This window comes from Mytilus edulis, chromosome 10 (genome assembly GCF_963676685.1).
Source record: "Mytilus edulis chromosome 10, xbMytEdul2.2, whole genome shotgun sequence".
Taxonomy (NCBI): Eukaryota; Metazoa; Mollusca; class Bivalvia; order Mytilida; family Mytilidae; genus Mytilus; species Mytilus edulis.
In genome coordinates this window covers 29,568,697-29,590,347 of record NC_092353.1, presented here as the reverse complement: position 1 = coordinate 29,590,347, position 21,651 = coordinate 29,568,697, and the positions used below count along the sequence as shown (strand labels likewise).

General features: G+C 30.3%; 1 protein-coding gene across 2 annotated transcripts in view; it reads left to right on the top strand.

Moving 5' to 3' along the window:
• The first annotated feature begins 6,433 nt into the window (after positions 1–6,433).
• Positions 6,434–21,651, top strand: part of LOC139490844 (popeye domain-containing protein 1-B-like) — a 50,505-nt gene continuing 35,287 nt past the window's right edge. For both annotated transcript variants that reach the window (XM_071277912.1, XM_071277913.1), the window contains exon 1: positions 6,434–6,795. The gene's annotated coding sequence lies outside the window, so the exon portion shown is untranslated. The remainder of the gene's footprint in view (positions 6,796–21,651) is intronic.

The following is a 21,651-nucleotide window of genomic DNA, read 5'->3' as shown; positions in this document are numbered from 1 at the left end:
TAGGAGGCGTCCTTCAGCTGGTTGAGATCTTTTAATATTATATGTTATACTTTTCTCAACACACAATAGCGATAATATAATATTCTTTATTTGTTTGTGTGTATATATGTGCTGTTGAATTCACGACTACTATAGAGACAGAAATATCTGATTCATACGTATTTTTTTCTAAAATTAAAAAAATGGACAAATCAGAAAATTATCTATACCGAATACAATGGTTTGTGTTATATTTTTGTGAAGTTTTCAATTGATCAGTAATTTGAAATTTGCATTAAAGTGTTGCTTCTCGATGAATAAGTAATCATCTGCTAGTAATGGCGATAAAAATACCCTAAATATCATTTCGACGCAATATCTGAGTTAGCAAGATCATGTAGAAGGGCGACTCTGTGTAATAATGCACAAACTTTGTTGTCATCTTTACAAATTTTGTTATCACTACAATAAATTCCTCATCTTTCTAGAGAGACATGTTAACCATTTCAAAATATCGCAAAGATTGCATTGTTACATTTACAAATTTAACCAACTTCGTAGTAGTTATTCTTGCATCATGATTTTCCCTTGGAATTGTAACATGGTTGCGAAGAATGGATATATAGTAAGCAGAACTTACCTCTCCTCAGTTTGTCAACTAGCGGCTCAAACAGTACTGACTATTTCAGTTTATTGTTGATCTTTTTTATGCTTTGTTTATATGTCAACTCTTGTCGGAGTATATTTTAGATATCCTCTAGGCAAAAGATTCTGTTTTAAGATTCACTCTCAATAAGTGTTCGTTGTTTATAAACTACCTTGAATAATTTTACATTTTTTCATTCTTGTACTGTATTGTTCTTTATATATCTACATGCGGTATGATTGGTTCTGCTTAGCTTGTTCTAAACAAACCCCTGTATGTTTGTTAATATATATATATGTGTGATTACTTTGCGTTAATAATTAAAGGAGTTATCTTAAGCATTTGATATTTTTAAACTCAAGCGTTTTAGATATCGATTATGTTAATATTATTGTTGCTAGTGATGTAATATCCTGCAAATAGCGATATAACTGTTCAAGTTCTACTTATTTTCAATCTTTTGTAAGTTTTCATTAAAATATATTTATTCATCCGAATTGATTTTGTGCATTATTTGCCAACGTGCATGAATTTTCTCACAACTTTATCTTATTTCTTATAAAAGTGTCTGTCAATGGTGTAAGTCTACTGCTATATACTACCAACATTTGTTCATTCTACATGACTATTATACAAGTAAGAGTCTTATCTAGCTTTAAAACCCGGTTTTATTCTCTGTACAGGAATATGACAGTGTTTGAGCTTTTAATTTTGCCATTTGATAAGGGACATTCCGTATTGAATTTTCTTTGGAATTTTTTTTTAACACTTAACCTAAATAATACTTTTAAACGACTTAATTGTATTTGTAATTGTTAATCTAACTGTTCAGCGAATAGCAAATTATCCATAGGCTTATATGCAGACCTAGACAAAACCACAACATTAAAGATGATCGAAAATACCATTGTTCCTTTATCCACGAAAATTGGTACACCCGGAAATAAATAAACCTACAGTATATTAGAAAATTAAATAAATCTGTACAATGCAAATAAGACCTTAAGTGCACTAGATGAATAATATATTTTTCCGGTAATGACTGAGCTACAATTAGCATATCTTTAACTCTGGGGTCTATTCATTAATCTAAAAATCCAATTCAAAACACGTGAATCAAATATTGTCAATATTTAATTAAAGTTCACGTCTTAAGCAGCCCTATAGTGATTTTATTAAAATTCCATCAAATGGAACAAAAGAGATAAGAGATTATGTCTTGTAATGCTTCCGCTGCTGATTATTCTTATCCGATTTCCGTCTAAAAAGTCAAAATACTCATGAAAAGTTAGGACAATAGACTTTATGAGTTTTTGTTATACTGGCTTCCTTTGTGAAATGCTTTTACTTAAATGTAATGAAATCTCATTTATATATCAATATAACTGAAAGTGTAATTGCTTTATTTCTTTTTCCGGATCATTCAAAACTAAGAACGAATCCATGCTTTATATTCATAGTATGAATACAACTTATTGCAGAAAATTTTCCAATAAAACAGTTTAAATGAAATGTTTGTGGAACTCTTGACATTAAACGGATTTTAAGAAGAACAAACAGTTAACAGTACTTAAATTTATTAGATATTCAGTTACATGGTATTGTTTAGAGAGTATCATCTCTATATTACGTTAGACCATACAATTGACTTTTAGGATTTCAAACAGAATGTACCAATTGACATACCAGAACAAGAGTTTTTCGATTTTTTCTCTTTCAGTAAAAAAACAATCCTTAAAAGAGTATTTTCAACTTTTTTTGACATCATAAGTTGTTGTAAAGGTAAGATCAAACCTGTAGATATATTTCATTGACTGTTTCGACCCGCAGAAAAACACATTGTTCTGTATAACATTTGAATAAACTCACCAGGATAGTTACCAGGATTACTCACACGTGACGCTTGAAACTGTCAAGAAAAGCTTGAAAAAGTACAAATTTGAAGAGCATTGAGGACCTAAATCTCTGGAAGGTTTTGTCATAAACACTGAAGGTTATCTTTTCATGGTGATAAATATGAAAAATTTCATAAAAATATTTAGATTGAAGATTCTAAACTGAGAATTTATTTTCTTAGTTTTTTTCTTGTCTCCGTTCTTATGGAATATAGTTGGAGAAAGATGACAATTACGTTTTCAATCTAATAATGCAACAATTCTTACAAAACCGCAACTTCCGCTACCATCGACAATACATTTGAGATACTTAAGGGATATTCTAATTGATAAGAGAAAGTAACATAAACAAGGTAATGACCAAGAGACAAATAAAAGTCTTCAAACGTAAACACGGAAAATTAAAGACACGAACCTTACAGCAAACATGGATGAATTCATACTCTCACAACAGTTAGCAGATCGTACTCATCATGTGGCATAACTTGTGTTTTTTATGCATACTTTTTTGTCGAAGATAAGCCTCATAATTAAAGGCAGACAATTAGTTTGAATGACAAATAAAATCTTCATCTCTCTAAATACCTATTTGATGGCTAGAGGGTAAAGAAAGGTTCTAAAGATTACGGTACGCTATGTCAGACAATCAGGATGACATGTTAGATATTTCTATAGACTTCTCAAATCTATAATTTGACATGCCTGATAATCATCTAACAAGGAAGAATGCATAAATATCCTATCAGAGTTTTTAGGTATCGGAACCCATTGGTGGCCTCCGGGTATATTTTTGTTTTTATTTTGCTATTTTTTTATTTACAATGTTTAAACTATATACACATGGTAATACAAATTATGTATCTTTTATCGTCTTTTGTACACATTATGTTTTGTAAATATGCATTTTGTAATTTGTGTTAACAACTCAATAGATGTTGTAAATACAAATATATCAGTCTCGCTACCTTAAATAATTATTTAAAAAAAAAACGTTTAAAGGTAAGACCATTTATTCATAGATAATAACTCAAGTCATTAACAAACATTCAAACTAATTTTAACGCGCAACATAATGTATGTGACTGACAAGTCAGGAATCTGTTATCCAGCACATAATTGCCGTTTGTTGTAATATATCATATTTGTGTTTCGTTCATAAGTTGAGAAATGACTCGGTCACTTGAAGAGAGTTGTCTTATTTGCAATCATACCACAACTTATTCCTTATCTATTGTAAAGATATACAATGTCACACAAAAAGTCTATCTTTCTGTTGGAATTTAATACCGTTATTGGTATTTTACATTAAGATATAATTTATTGAAGAAATTTCGTAACCACAAATTACCAGATGCTAAATAAACATTATTGATTTTTCAACTATATGCTTTGACTTCTAAAAATATTAACAATCTAATCTAATAGGATCAACAGGAAAAAAATATCTTACGCTAAAAACCAATTCTGTTTTATTAGTACTCTTCTCAGATGAATTGTAATTGAGGATTTAAGAGACACTTCCTTTATATTTGGTATTGTAATCTTTTCATTTGATCTTCAAAATATATGTCAATGTCGAATATGATATTATTGGATTCTATTTTTTCCAATTCCCAAAATGATCAAATGCGCAGCAGATAACATTGTTTTTCAATCATCTAAATCGATAATTGACTGATATATATCATAGAAGAGAGGCAACCGATACAAAATGGTCAATCAAACTTATATATCGAAAATATGATGACAACGGTCTGGATATTAAAAAGGTCAACAGACACAAAACATAACATAGAAATATAAACACTGAGCAACACGAACCCAACATAAAACTGTGGTTTCACGTGCTACGGAAGGATAAGCAGATCCTGCTACATATGTAACACTCGTTGTGTTGCTCATGCTAGTACAAAGCCAGTAATAAGTCTAATTTGGTAGGTCACATTTCAGAAAAGGAGGCGAATGTGTGGTTTCGACACAAGGAAAATATCTCATAAACATGCATATTATTTTCGTTATAATACAATACTAAATGGTGTCGTAATTGAATAGTATCTTCTATTATGACATAAGTTTGTGTCATATTGACAATTTCTCTAAAGATTTACGACATAACTTAAAACATTTTATATAGGCTGGATTTAAGGAATCTGCATTGTCCCCTTCTTTTGGTTTGAGAAGACATAACATGATAAAATTTACAACTTGTTACGACCTCCCAGTATACTACAGGGATAGTACTATAATTTACCACTTTTATCTTTTATGATTTAAATATTTTGTTTTGGCATAGAATTTAACAAAAAATAAATCGTTCCATCGACAGATATTCAGTTCAATCGTTGTTAATGGTATTCGAGCGTTCGATCTACCAATCAATAGTATGTTTACGTTAGAACGTGGGTATATGGATAAATAGTCCTGGTTGATTTCATTTAAATAAACAAGTGCTAAGGTCCAAATTATCTCAAACAATAATAAAAAAAATGTCTACCATCCAAAGTTACCATTTACAAAATGTGCTTAGTGCACTTATTGTCTGATTTCTCAAAGCGCTTTATGTAAGAAAACCCTGCAGTAAAAAAAGTAAACATTGTCTTCCATGGATGAAAATGGCGTATGAAGCCTTTTAGATTTTCTGTTCGGTTTTATGCTATAGTCAAAATATTGGATATTTTGAGATTCCTATCATACAAGATTAGATTCAAAATTGACCTTGATTCTGAAAATAATGTTGTGTTAAATATTCACTATACAAAATACAAAACTTAATGTCTTCAACTTAGGATACTATTTTCGTGCTAAATACAAAATTTTTACATAAAGACGTTGATTATGGATAACAAATATTTTCCTTCTATTTTAAATACATCATAGCAGTAGTATCAGTTGACACCAGGAAACAAGTTTTTGCATATAAATTTAACTCAGACAGAATATATTTGATTCGTTTCTTCCTTTGTCAAAACACAGACAAATTATAAGAATGTTGCTGTAACTGATACTTCTCAAATTAATTCGTAGAGAAACATTGGTATTTATCATTGTCTTTCCGTGTCTAGTTATCCTACACGATATAATGGTGAGTATTGACAGAATTATTGAACATCATTCGACTATTATGTAAACAAGATAAAAAATACAGCTATATCAGGGGATGAGGAAACCGATATCTATGTTTGTATCGTAATGAAATATATGTTGAAATCTCAAATTGATGTATGTTTTGTGATGTTTATTGCTGTTCTAAATCTTTAAAGAGACATTTTCAATTAAGGGACATATCTCCCTCATGTTTAGGTCTGGTTCCTTTTTTGTTTGGGTTTGGCTATCTTTCTGATCCCTTGATGTCATATCAGATCTTCAAAGTTCGTAATACTATTTTTATTTTCAATTATTTTGTCCACGAGCATCAATAAAGAGACATTAATTGTTGACATGCCTATTTGGTGAGGTAAAATTGTCGACAAAATCTTACTATGCTTTAGGTTTAAGATCGAATTTGAAATTCAATAGAATAGCTTATCTATAAGGCGTTTTTCCTCCCCACAAATACAATAATCTTTAAGTTTTTTTTTGTTTTTTTGTAATTCAAGTGTATTGAATACAGCTAACAATACTTTTTATGAAAACAATTGAAATATAGATTTAATAAACCCCTTAAATCTAACAGACAATTGATTACCATTAAGTTTGTATTTTTTCTTAATCTTTGATACAGTAAGCTTTACAATGATCAAAATTAAGATATCAGAAACGTATACACGAATAAAGAACACAAAGAAGTCACAAAGAAGTAAATCATTTCTTCTTGAATGAAGAGTATACCACCAAAGCACGATGACACCATACTTTTTTATGATTTTTAAAATCTTGTAAATAAAAGATTTAATGATTCAATATTTTCAGGCGATTGATTATACCATTTACCTGAGAATAACTTAGTGGCAAACGTACATCTTTCAGTCTATTTAGGATTCCTGTGAAATAGTATCAGATTACAGAAGAAGTCGATGGGAATGTTTTGACTGATCAGATCAGACTAAATCAATCAAATTACCAACATTGGTAGACGAGAAGCATTTTCAAATTGAGGGATTTCATTCAACACATGTTGTTGTCCGTCTTACAACTTAGAATTAGGAGTGTTAATAATTGACGTTGAATATAATGGCTAATTATTCTAATGACATGCCTTCGTCATTTTGAAACAGATTGCTGCTCTTCAAGGGATGCTGAGATTATTGACATATCATTTTAAATGTTGCATGTAAGGTAAGTTTTTTGTAGTTTAAATTGCTAATTGAAACAGAAACAATATATTTGCTATTTAGAGAAGTAACCGTTATATCGGTGTGATTATAGTGTCTATGTTTTGACTGATAACAAATATTCCTGATCATAACGTTGCATTTGTTATAAGTGTCCATAAAGTTTTCTATTTTCTTCAAGAATAGATGTAATTAGCTATATAAAGAAACATAAAAGCTATATGCGCAAACAAATAAGATGCAGTAAGATTTATTGTAGCTTTAAATATTCTATGTAATAGAACTACCTTACACATAATTGTCTTGTTGACTATTTCCTGTAACGATGAAAGAACCTTCATATCAGAACGCCAGCACACGTTAACCTGAATAGTGTTTACCGTTTGAGATAGTATGGATATTATACTTGATTAGTGAATGTCATGTACATAGGCCTGTTATGTAATTTTTGCAATCTGGTAATATGACGAATTTATAATATTCAATACATTTTGTAACATACATTTCGGAGCCAAGAAATGTCTATCATAATATATTTTAAAGGCAACAGTAGTATACCGCTGTTCAAAACTCATAAATCCATGTACAAAAAACAAAATCGGGGTAACAAACTAAAACCGAGGGAAACGCATTAAATATAAGAGGAGAACAACGACATAACACCGAAACGTAACACACACAGAAACGGACCAAGCATCAGACAAAACACCACGAGAATAACAAATATAACATGAAAACTAAATACATGAATTTGGGATAGACAAGTACCGTGTCACGTCTTATCTCAATTTCTCAAAAATAAGAGAAAACACAAACGACTCAACGTTAAAGGAATATACCAAAGTTGCTGATACAATTTCTCCAAAACCTTTACTGTTGTCGTCGGAAGTTTTTAAACAGCCATTTGTTATACAATTAAGAAATTTACCTTGATATATACTCAGGTTTGATCCACATTTTCTGCATCACTAAATTCCTGTAGAAAGTCAGGACTATGACAGTTTTTTTTCCATTCGTTTGATGTGTTTTAGCTTTTTATTTTGACTTTAGAATAAGGGACTTTCAGTTTTGAATTTATCTTGCAGTTCGTTTCCTTCCCACAAATGACTGCCGATAAACCTATGCTTGTTTTCTGGTTTATTTTGTCAAATTTCCTCATTACCAAATTTGACCCATAGTCTTTGCGTTGAGATATGGTTTGTTAACTGTAACGAGATCTTTGCATTTTTTTTTTATGTTAAACTAGATGTCTGAGTTAAACTAAGTGAAAAGCAGATCTTTGCAATTTTTTTTTTATGTTTAACCAGATGTCTGAGTTAAACTAAGTGAACATCACTTGTTACATTGATAGTCTTAATATTTGTCATTTAAGGTCTGTTGCAATGCGAATTCTTATATCAACAGCTAAGAATAATGAGACAGCTAGAGAAATAACATAAAAATTGCTGACACATAATTCCTATTTTACGCAAAAAATTAAGTAAAACGTCAGCTCTTACATGATATTTACGATGATATTCTTTTGTATATTAAGTGATAGCAGGACATCGTAATGGTACCTTGTCTAGATGATATATATCTATTGAGCAGATCTTTTGGCTATTCCATTAAAACGAAAATTAAGTAATGCGAAATGAAAAATCTGGAATCGTAAAAACGACAATACGGAAACGAGATGATGCTTTAGTTGATAATTGTAATGCATGCTTTAGTTACTAAGAATTAAGTGAGAAATGGGTAATTCCGCAAAATTACACACACAAACAAAAAGCCATATAACTGTCCCAAACGATCCTTATCAGTTGATAAATTGTCTTCCTGTGAAGGAAGTTTATAGAAAAGATCAAAGGTTTATCCAAACAAAAGTCTTTTAAAACAAATTACGTTTAAAAATATATATATATATATGATATTTTCCTAAGTCAACATTATCTAGACTTGAAATTTGTTAGGATGTTGTTGCCATTTGCTAAAAATTGATACTAAACAACAGCTGTTTTTCAATTCCTTACTTTGTTTTATAACGATATAAAATCTTAAAGTAATTATGCGTTAACGTAAAAAAAATCGTTGGAACCATACGTTGTAAGAACAACTGATTCAATGCTTTCGATTAAGCAAAGTCTCGTGTGTAAAGTTTTGTATCATGGAATGAAACTTTGTCACTTTTTTCTAAGGATGCAGCTGGAAAGTTTTTGATCATGCTTATTCTGGAGAAAAAAATTTGCGTCTCAAATGTCTTAAAGCATGCTCAGTGAAATGTCGTGGATGCCTACCCGAACGACAAATTCAATAACTCAGAATAGAAAGTAAAACCAAAACAATTAAGAAAAGTTGGAGGAACATTCAATGATAAGATTCAGTACATGTCGTGCGAGTATATCTGGTTTTTACAGCGACAAATCTTCGTGAAGAAACACTTTAATTACCGAGAGCGCATAAAAACAAATTCTTAGATAAATTTGATCTGTTTGATTGAAAAATGCATAAAAGTTTCGCGATATGACCATTATATAACGGTTTTAATTTGTTTTTAGTAAGCAAATATGTTTTCCTTACGTGATCAGGAAAGGTTAGTTGACATGAAGTTTTTACAATTTTGAAAACATTTTGTCGTATCGTACACGTGAGGTTAATATTTCTCAATTAAAAGATATGCAACTTGATATTATAAAGTTAAGAATAAATAAATCTATCTATCAACATAATTAACATTGTCATAAATCAAATTATTATGAAAGTTAGTTACTTGAGTAGTGAATTTTTGAATATTAGATGAATTAAAGCACAGCGAATCATGTTTCAAAGAAAAAACGTTTTACTTTTAGTTTCATGCTATTACTTCTATGTATTTAAATTGTACTGTATACTAGTTTGACCGATAATTTTAAGTTAAAAAAAGACTTCAGCAATGGGAAACAATTTAAAACGATAGGATGTCACTGACATATAGTTATAAGTTGTGTTCTTATTTAGAATATAACAGAATATAATAGGCATGATGAAACTGTATTAACACGTATTTTCTAAATATACCCATTCCTCAAAGGTTATTCGACATATTAAGAACTATTTTAAACTCATCAAAGTATTTTCCGTTGATTGGATGCAAAACAGCGGGACTGCATCTGTTGAGCAAACATTAGCAAACATAAAACATATAGTGGTTGACAATTATCCAATATGTCATTATTTTAGTGATTTTGCACAATTTAATTTAGCATCTTGTCAATATTTATCTGTCTGTCAATATTTACCAGTTTGTCAGATAATACTGCATGGGAGTTCTCTGACATTTTCATTAAGCCCCTTCAGTAAACAACTTTTGTTGTGTTTTTCACCCAGATTAATAGCATCGACCTAATTTGATATTTAATCTATTAAATAAGATAATATGGGGATCTTACTCAAATTTTAAAGGGAAAACCCACGGTTTAAGGGAAAGAGAGTAGTTATGATGGATCAAAAATTTAATCAGAGATGTCAAGTGTGGGTTTGAAATTCATTCAAATGATTGAGATGTTTTCATTGTACTGTTATAGAACGTTTGACATCATTTGAAGCAATTAATCTTTATTTACCTCATTAACCGTAATGTTTACCAATTCCAACTTAACGATTTGCATTATAACCATTTACATTAAAAGAAAGTAACTATGAAAAAAAGAACTATATGAAACCATTCCACAAACTGAATTTTAACTGATTCGTTAGAATATATTATAATTTGTTACTTCAAATTCTACATGGCTGTCTAGTTGACATGAACTATTTATATTATGTTTTGTTAGATTTGAAAAGTTTGGTAAAAAAGAGGCGAAAAATATGAAAGGAATTTTTAAACTCATTAAGCTATGAAAAAAACCAGAATAGGACCAAAAGACAAACAATAATATACAGATTATAATAAAGAAATATAAGGAATGAGCAACACGAAGCCTGTTAAAGCATGAATAACAATGTATTATCAAAATCACAGGCTGCTTTTGTTAGTTTCTCTTTTAACTGCTAATATTGTTTTTTTTTATATTGTAAACAAAATTATATATAGTGGTAGTATCTGTTTGGTCCCACATGACACCTCTCTAGAAAGTTATTGTGAAGAGCAAAAAAAAAGGGAACTGAAAGAAAACATCATATAGTTTTTTTTACAAATCAGCGGCATATACATTACTTTAGTACGGAAGCGTATTTTGTTAGACATACATATCAATCGCACGCACAAGGAACTTCGATGTTATACTTTTACGAACAGAAATATCTAAATCGGATAGATTATTCGTTATATTGAAAACAATAGTTTGTTAAGTTTGAAATAAACAATTAATTTTCTCATAGGCGACAATCACCGTGTTGAACGCCACATGCGGGGTGTCTGTTATGTTTGACACCGGGTGGTAATTTCGAAGCCGGGAAAAACTATCAAAGAAAGTTAAAGTATCAAAATTTTTTTTTTTTAGAATTCTTAGTACCGTATAATGTATTGCACTGAATGAACTGAAACATAATGTATTTCTTGCAAGCATAAGCAGTCGTTTTCAGTGCTCTGTTTCCTCAAACACCTCTCCCTAGTTTTCCGTGTTGCAGATTTGGAGGCTTCATATGCAAATTTCGGGATAAAAAACTACTTTAGACCACTTCCTCTCGTATCATTTATATAGAATTGAATTCCTATCATGGAATTTAACCGAATACCAGCTTCTTACTTGAAACTAATTGGTTTTAGAACTAGTTTTTTCATCAAAATATGAAGTGTCGCTCGGGGTGTCAGCTTTTGTATCTCAAGGGGTAGAGGCTTTTAATAAAAATGGAATAGATTTGCATATAAATCGGTCTTTATCTGATACTTTTTAGTTCAAACACATCTAAGTTATATTATGATAAGACATTACAAACTGAAGTTACTTCATTTTGCCTGAATGAAGGCAAAATGAAGTACATTCAACTTTTAATGTCATATCATAATACCGTGTCAAACATAGCCGACACCCCGCATGTGGCGTTTTTCACGGTGACAATGGTAGCCTTTTTCGAGATACAAACTTTAGAAAGTGATTTTTTTTAACGAAACCTTGCTAGAATTAAAAGAAAAGTTATTGGGACAGTATTGATTGGTCGAAAAAAAATTTAGGTTCGCGTTGCCTTTCTTAGCGTAATGTGTACTTATGCTTATCAAATGCCTATCAAATTTGCACTTAAACATACGTGTCTCGTTCTAGCGTTGAAAAGTCAAGTCAGTTCCGTAGGGGTTAAGGAAAATAATTTATTTTGCCTTTTGTATAAAGCAGAGTGCACGAAGTCTCTTATAATAAAAAATAACGGGCGCACATATCGACCAATCAGGATAAGCCATACTCTTAATTCTGAAGACCATGTTATGCTCATAAAATGGCTGCGCCCATAACATCAAATGGTTTATTGTAACCTTAAAACTAGGTATGATTTTATAGCAACTGATTTTAATCTGCTACCTGTGTTATGCAATAGAGGTAATAAGATTACGTTGCTGAATTCGTTGAACTGACATTTCACTGAAGGCACTTACAATAGCTAAACTTGAAATCCTACTGTAAATTGTTTTCGTTGGTGTAAATTCTGTTTTTCACTCATGCATTTAATCACGAGCCATGCTATTTAGATAATTTCCTGATTGAAATTTCTAGTACGTCAAAAGGTTAAATTATGATGCTATTTCACAAAACATAGTGGTAATTTGCGCTGTCTTCAAACTTCCGATTTAATTTAGAGAATAGACTAATTATCGACTTCTAGCTAAAACATCTCCCACACATATTCGAAGCAAAAACCTTTCCTCATGTTAATAGTATGAACTATGCAAAACCTGAGCTTAATTTTACCTATAGCTCATCAGATATTGGTATTAACATGCATGACATTAACTTCATCGCTGATTTAGAGAAAATTATAACTAATCTGTTACTGTCACGTATAATACTATATATTTCAAGAATCATGCCTCACGTGTTCAATAACTGTGTACTTTTCAAATACTTTTGTAGATCTCAAATAGAAATAACCCTTTATGACGTTGGTGCGTCTCTTGTGCATGTCCTTGATTCAACAAAAAATTCGAGGGCTATACAATTGAAGGTATTTTTTTTAAGGAAAAACATATACTAGTACGAATATGACCAACATGATGATGATAGCTTCACAAAAACAAAAAAAAATAATAAAATAAAGGTTTTCTTTTTGGCTGTAATTCATGTTCGGAAGGCATCGTAAGTCAAGCACTTATTGGATAAGTACATTGATAAAATACGTACATTTAGCTTATATTACTTCCTGTCTTACTTGGGAACTTCATTTAGTCTGTTTACAGTAATACTTCTATGATTTATGTTTATAAGAGTTATCACCGTTGAATACAAATTAAATATGAATGTTAAGAATTTTCGTATAAGCGGAAGGTTTGGCTAGAAATAAAACCAGGTTCAACCATTCATTTGTTTTCATTAACATGTCCTTTACTGAGTCAGGAACTTGGCAGTTGTTATAAATTAGTCCGTTTCTATGTATGTTGACATTTTTTTGGGTAGCAATTTAGTGTTTCTGTTGTTCTTTTTGTTTCATCATAAAGGTGGTTTTGGTTTGTGACTGGTTTTGCGTTTCGCTTAAGCGATTTATGACAATTGAAGAGCGGTTACTACTGTTGCCTTTATTTGTATACTTTATTTTGTTGTTCTTCTTTGAAGGTTTTAAGAGGCTTTCTGTTGGATAAATGTGATACACGATTCCTATAATTCAAACAAAATGTTATGAATGCAAGATATGCGTATGGTTGAGGTCTTGTATAATTTTCTAGTCCGTACAAATAAATCTGATGCAGTCTTTTCATCATGTTGAGATATTGCAAGTGATGGAAACCATTTATGTTTCGTAATTGTATTCAACAGTTAAGTGGTAAGACGATTTTTTTCAAAATTAAGCTGAGTGGTTCAACAATTTCATAACTCTTTGCCGTTAAACCATTGGTATGACAACAACTTGCAATTTGTATGTCATTTTCATAAATAAAAAGGTTGACAGAGCCTACGATTGTTAAGTCTAAGGTGACTTTATGTTTTAGTTTTTAACCCCTAATGACCTTTAAAAAAAATTCCATTAATCACTGCTATAAATCAAAAGGAATGATAATACAAAGAAATATGGAACATCTTCGTCCTATAAATCAATGTGCTTGTCTGATGTTTTTGTTTATTTGTCATCATGAAAATCATATTACAGATTGAAAACGAGCTAATGAGAACAAACTACAAATATTGTCAAAATATTTTCATCAAATGGCAGGTCATCACATGTCCCGTTGTAATTTATGACCATACATCTATATGTGATATATGCTAGATTAGTAATTAATTGTTAATAAATTCTGAATCTCTGCAGAAGAAAAAGAAGTAATAACAGACAAGTAAAACAATGATCTAGAAATATTATTAAGTCCATTTATAAATAGCAGAGAGTAGTCAATTATACGATTAAACGGTTAAATATAAAACAAATGAATAAATATATCAAGAATACAGTCATCTTTTTGTACTGTATTGTAAGTGCAGAAAAAGCATAGATTTCTATTGGAAAATAAGAAAGATGCAAACTATGAAAGAATAATTAGTACGATTTTCCACAGAATGTATTCCAATTTGTGAAGTTAACTCATACCTTCTAAAAATATAACGGACGCCATCACAAGTTTAATCACTCAAATAATCCGGGATAACTTCGATTTGTTTTAACCATTATCCCATCCTTTTCAACTTAATTGTGGCATCCCCGAATGATATTTTTATCACCGTATGGAAGATACTGATTACAATTTCTGGAGCACCGGCGGTCGCCTCCAGTTTTTGTTAACTATGTCGAATTGTTCGTCCTGTATTTTTTTTTTTTGCCGTGATATTGACAGTTTTGGATTTTATTTGATATCGACGCATTTTTGTCTTTCTTTTCGCTACACTATACAACAGACATTAATGCATGTAGCTGTACCATATGTTCAATTCTAAATCCCCCGACTACAGAAATTGGAAGGCTTCTAATGTAGCATTTCAAAGACATTGTTATCTTTTAATAAATCAACCTTTTAAACATTACCTTGTCGTGTTTCTTTATGTTTATCTTTATAAAGAAATCACCAAGAACCTTTTATAACTTTATTTTGTTACGACAGACGTAAAATGCAAGATGAAAACATAAACAACTATTATTTAAATATTCTTTGATAAAAGTATAATAAATAAATGTGGAAAACCTCGAAAACAATGGAAATTCATTATATAGCTTTAATCTTGAAACCATGTGGCTTAATAGAAAAAAGTTTATAATAGTTTTTTGTTTTCTGATCGGTCAAATTGAGAAACGTCAGCTGCCCTTGGTAATGGTTATAACGATACTAAATTTTGCTATTTCTTTCTTTAGGTTTACATTTTAGTACACGGTCTTAATTGGAAAAGAAAATCCATCAAACAGTTTTATGCTTATGATCAAGGCAAACACAGACTGTAAAAAAATGGATTTGATGTTTGTAAACGTAAATCGCAATAAAGTTTTGCGGGTTTTCTGTAATGTTCTCGTCTTGTTAGAAATACGTATTAGTGATAAGCACAAACTACTATAATGGTGCAACGCTTTGACCAGAAATGTGTAAATTAGGCAAATAATTCTTTATACTGAAAGCAACTATTGGTTCAGACAAAAGGAAAGCTTTTAATGAAACTTATCTTAATCTTCAACCTGTGTTATGTAATTTAGCTAATTAGATCACGTTGTTGCATTCGTTAAACTGACATTTCTCTGAAAGTATTAACTATAGCTTAATTCAAATTCTACGTCAAATTGTTTAACTTTAATACCGTTTCTGTTTTTCACTTGTACATTTAATTACCGGCTAAATTATTAAGTAAAAAGTTTAAACAATTATAATATACTATAAAAATAACGGCAGTTTACGAATATGCAATTTGATTTACGACGAAAGCAATGCATTAAAGTATTAATAATTGTTCAAACTTGATTTTAGAGAAAAGATGAATGATTTACTGCCAGTAAAAACATATTTCAATCCTCCAAAGCAAACACATTTTCCCGGTGATATTAGTTATAACTATGCTTTGCACACATTTTAACTTCCAAACTCATCAGATACAGGAAATACCATTCATGACACGAACTTCAATGCTAAAAAAAAGTATTACGGAAGCATTCACTGTCGTTTTAAATACTGGATATTGTCAAACCAGGCATCTTGTGTTCAATAACTGTGAATTATTTGGTTAGATCTTCAACAAAATAACAGTTGATAACTTCTGTTTGTTCAAATGGCTATTCTGAGTTAACCAAACTTAAACAACTATTTTGAAAGATTGGAGATGTTAATCTTACATATCTGTATATATTGGAAATAAATAAATGGATAAGTTAAAGTTTAACTGTTTAAAAAAAAAGGAAAATCACAAAAATACTGAACTCAGAGGAAAATTTAATCGGATAGTCCATAATCACATGGCAAAATCAAATGACAAAACACATAAAAACGAATGGACAAGAACTGTCATATTCCTGACTTGGTACAGGCATTTTCAAATGTAGAAAATAGTGGATTGAACCTGGTTTTAAAGCACTAAACCTCTCAATTTGAAGACAGTCTCATCAAATTCCGTTATATTTAAAATGATGCGTGAACTAAACAGACATAATAAACAAAATAGTCAAAATATGGGTACAGCAGTCATTATCGTGTAAAAATTTTAAAGGGAACAATTTAACAGAACACATTCATCGAATTGCGTGTCTGACGTCAGAAAATTGAATACGTCACATATATTTGTCGTTCAATGTATAAAGAAACAATTTTAAAAACTCACATGGGCAATGTTAGCATACAGGGTTAAAAAATCAAAAATATGTAAGAATTAATTTCAGAAAAAGACGGACATTTGAAATAGTCCAAAAGTTATATAGAATTTAAAAGAATCCACAAATAGTCCATTCCAATACGCGATTGAATAATTTTGTCGTTTGTGGTTCAACGTATTTTCTAATTCATAATAGAAATATATCATAATGACATATAATAGAACAATATCATACTGACGGCATCTTTTAAAGTACAAAGTCACGTTATAAGAACCAAAGAAACACAAAAAGTCGCATATACAAAAACACAGCAGCAAAAAATGAAAAATAAAACAAATACATTGACGGGATGTTTAAGTACCAAGCCACGTTAAATGGATATCACATAAAACAATCAAACAGTATAAGTAATATTAATAATAGAACAAAGACACGTTGTTTTGACGATGAACAACATCAGTACGCAGAATCTATACATCAAGACCATCATGTATTATTTGTGAAGTTGATACGGAATATTTATCAACAAGGTCTTGGTACCTTCTGATGAACTTTAGAAAAGAACTTTCTACTCAGACACTGATGACGTTTTACAAAGTCTGAGTAGGAGCTGCAAGCTCTTGAATATCGAATAAGTTGGGAAATATATATCCTAAATGCAGGTGAAGTTAGTATATTGCTTCTAAGGTGGGGGAAATTTATAATTTCAAAATTAAATTCGTCTCGTTAAACATACATTAACGGACGCTTCGTTATCCAAAACACATATTCGGTAATAATCTCATCTATTTATCTAATATACTACCTTATTTCTCTTCCTTTCTTTCTATTGATTTTATTTAGTCAGTTAGATACTTCAAGAATTGATGTTTATAAAATTGTCATTGTAAATTGTAAAGAAGACTTTATGACTTATTTCTTAACTACGATACTAACAGACAAAATTGCAATTTCCTATTTATCATACAGTCTCGGGTTTTTTCATAGTTCAGTCGTCAAACTAATGAACTTTAATTTCCCCCCTGAAATAGTGATATAAATCAAATATTAAAAATATAAATATAAATATGGACCATCAGCGTGCTGTGAATCAATTCGCCTGCCTGATGTTCAAAATAGTTGACTTTTTGTTGTTGTCATGAAAACAATATTACTAATTGAAAATGACTTTTATTCTAATTAGTACAAAACTATAAATAATGTCAAAAGAAATGAACGCACACAAAAATGTAGGACAGCGCATTTCCCATGTTATTCAATGCTGATTTATGATTCAAAAGTTCAATTAGTAAATATTTATTCATAAAGCCCAAAATACTGCAGCAGAAACATAATAATGTCAGACAGATTAAACAGATTAACTAGACTTATCAATGAGTCTCCTAAGAACTAAAACCGAGTGGGCATGTATATGAGAGAACAAATGAATCTAATTTTTCTAATCATGTTGTCAGTTGTTTTCTATTCTTTTGATTTGTATGAGCTTTTTATTTTGCCATTTGATAAGGACTTTTTCCGTTTTGAATTCTCAGTTCAGTATTTTTGAAATACTACTTTTCATTCATCATGAACTGGTGTTTTTAAATAAGATTGCTCTTGAAGAAGATGTCCTTATGTATAAAAATTAAATAAAATTTCTAGCATCAATGTCACTACAATCACTTCTACCACTACCATTTTAAATACATCAATGTAAAATATTATCAAATGAAAATAACACTATACATCTGATGCGTCCTTCTCACAGAGTGTCTAAGAAAGTTAAATTAATACAATTATTTGATTAAATCTAACTGTATATACAACATTCTTATGTTTGATTTCTTGAGATATATTGAAGTATTAACTTATTGATTTCAATGCTCTCGAGAAGGCAATTCTCTAGCAATAACATTCAAATGAGAGAGAAATTAGATTGAAGTACAAATGTATAATGATTAAGCAACAATGATTCACTTAATACTTACTAGATTGACAATAAACGATTTAACATAATATTTTATTTTTCTAGTTAGTTTAAAATGGAAAATGCAATCATTTGTACTTGAATAAGATTAACTTAAGATTTGAATAACAAACAGCTTTGTTTTCTTACCTTTAAAATCAACAACGTATATAATTTCGTACATTAATCTTATGAAATATGGAAATTAAATGAATGTTACTATCATTTTTTTCAAGAAATAACTGAGAGAATCTGTAGAGGTTTATCATTTTTTACTTTAAAAGAAATAAAGCATGATTTCATGTTTCGTGTCATTTATTGTCCAATTCGTTTGAGAAACACCCCAAAATACAGTTTTCTAAATTACCAAATGGCTTCAAAAGAAAAGAGAATGCTATGAAGAATGACATCTATTGGATTCATTGAAAAACAAAAATCTCTGTCATCTAATCAAAAATGTTGTTGTTTCAGATATAGCTAGAGTTGTTCTGAACAGGTAACACATATCATCTGAAACTTTGGTTGTATTGCTGGACAGATATTTTTTCATACCAGAAACGTGGCTTTGAATTGTAGCCTTTTCCTCGCTGAAATATGCATTTTCTTCTAATCTACGAATGGGCATGCACCTGAAGAAACGAGGTTTGCGTAAAAGACGTCATCAGAAAATCTGTTCTCGCTGTGACTATATAGCATATGCGTTTTGACGTAGGAAATTATGCGTAATTTACGGAATTTGAAAACATCGTCCATTATAACAATAATACAGTTAAATAAACAGGTTTTATAGACCCCAACTAAACAGAAATACAAGTATCTAATTTTCTTAAAGCCTATTTACTGAACAGTTAACAGAAAGCACTTTCCATTGTGACATTTTGCAGTTGGAACTATTTCAAATCATGAATGGCTTTTGAATAAAGGTGCCTCTTTTATATTGAATATAAATTGCAGAAGAAAAGTAAAAGCACGTCAACATCAGTAAAACCAGACTGATATATAACATTTATGTCGTGAAAATCCATTGCTCATCTTTTGTGTAGACATATAACCAAGAACATCAATATGCTCTGAAAATTATAGCTATAAATTGTTTTAAGATGATTTACAATGGAACAACGAGATGATGCAATAAAGTCAAGGTCACTTCCTATTGCCATTCAAGGATGGTCGGTATTTAAAAGAAAAGAAACAATAAGTAAGATGTAGAGATATTACTTACATTAAGACAACTATAAAAAATGTTGAATAGCTTCACGCCAGTACGAGCAAATGTGTTACGGTGGTGTATTTCATATGAAAAAAAACCTGATGACAAAACTTGAAGCAACTAAGTACTGACATGAATAACAGTTTATTTTTTCAAATTTCGCAATGAAAAATTGATCGATTACTAGGAAAATAAGGTTCAAATTCCGTCAGGCTTTGAGGACCTTTACTGAATTAGGCTATTTGTATACCCCTTTAGGTTAATTATCTATTCACTTTTTTCCGAATTGTTACATCCCATATTTTTGTTATGTGGAAAACTTGGTGTTGATAGCGAATCTTTTAGATCCAAAATATCGATATCTGCTATCATTTATATTGTCAATCATAAATATAATATAATTATCATTTAAGCAAATCAACTTTTATTGTCATAAATAGACCTAAGTGAAAAAAGATAATAATGTAGCATTATTCATAAAACAATTTAAAAGAGTGGCGAAAGATACCATAGGGACATTCAAACTCATAAGTCGAACATATAATGACAACGCAATATATTAAAAAGAAAAAGATAAACATTAGTACACGAAACACAACATTAAAAACTGAAGAATGTGCAACACTAACCCTATTAAAATTGGTGATGATTTTAGGTTCTCCGAAAGGGTAAGCAGAGTCTGCTCCATATGTAGCATCTGTCGTTTGACTTATGTAAGGACACGTCCGGTATCAAATTTAATTATGTAGGTCGGATTCGGGGAAAGGGGGACCAGATTGTAGCTACACCATTTGGAACATAACCGCTATCATTTGTGAAACGGATATTCCATAATTTACATCCAACTCGTAGTGACGTCCGTAAAGCTTACAAAGGGGTGGTTTCATCTTTACCTCTTTGAACTCTTGATTAAATGGCACAAAATATAACAAAAAAATATATTGAGATAACTATTTAAAAAACTAACGTAAACATAATCAAGAAAAGAACAAACCTCAGCAAAATGCATTAAAAAGTCATTAATGAAATCATTGACGTTGTTCAAAAATAGTAAGTAAAACAATCATTGCAAGGAATTAAACATGACCATAATCTGAAGACATAGATGTCCATTTTATAAGCTTGTTATTAATTATCAATATTGCTATTTTGATACAAAATGTGAACATAAGGAGATTTGGTATGATTGCCAATAAGACAACTAGTTACAACAAATGAAATGATAAGGATAAAAGCGGTAATGGGTCACCGAACATCCTTCAACAATCAACAAAACAGTGAACAATACACATGGACTTTGAGTAATTCTTTACATTCGCAAATGTCGTGGTATGTTTTGAGATGTGTCTTTACATTGTTAGCTTTTAAGTAGTGTTTGTAAAAGTAAGTGTTTTCGGACACCATCATTTTTTAATTAACTGTTATTGAATAATTGTTTCACACAAAACACACTGGTAATTTCAAACCACTTTCGTCCATATTGATAACAGAAATGTATGATTTTTATGTAAAAGATTATAATGATAGGAATTAATTGCATAAAATATTATAAAAAAATAAAAAATGTATTTTTGCTATATCTATCTTAATTGCTTTTTGATACTGCTATATCATAGAGAGTGATATTTTGACAGAAAGTGCCTCTTGTATAATTGTAATGCACAAAACAATCATATCGAAGACAAAGAACTACAAATTCCATAGCTTTATATCTTTCCAAAATAACACTATGCTTTGCATAAACATACCAGAAACACACAACAGGAACTATGATATATTTTACATGTTCTTCCTGAAAGACAATATTTTTGGGGTACTTTTTGGAAATA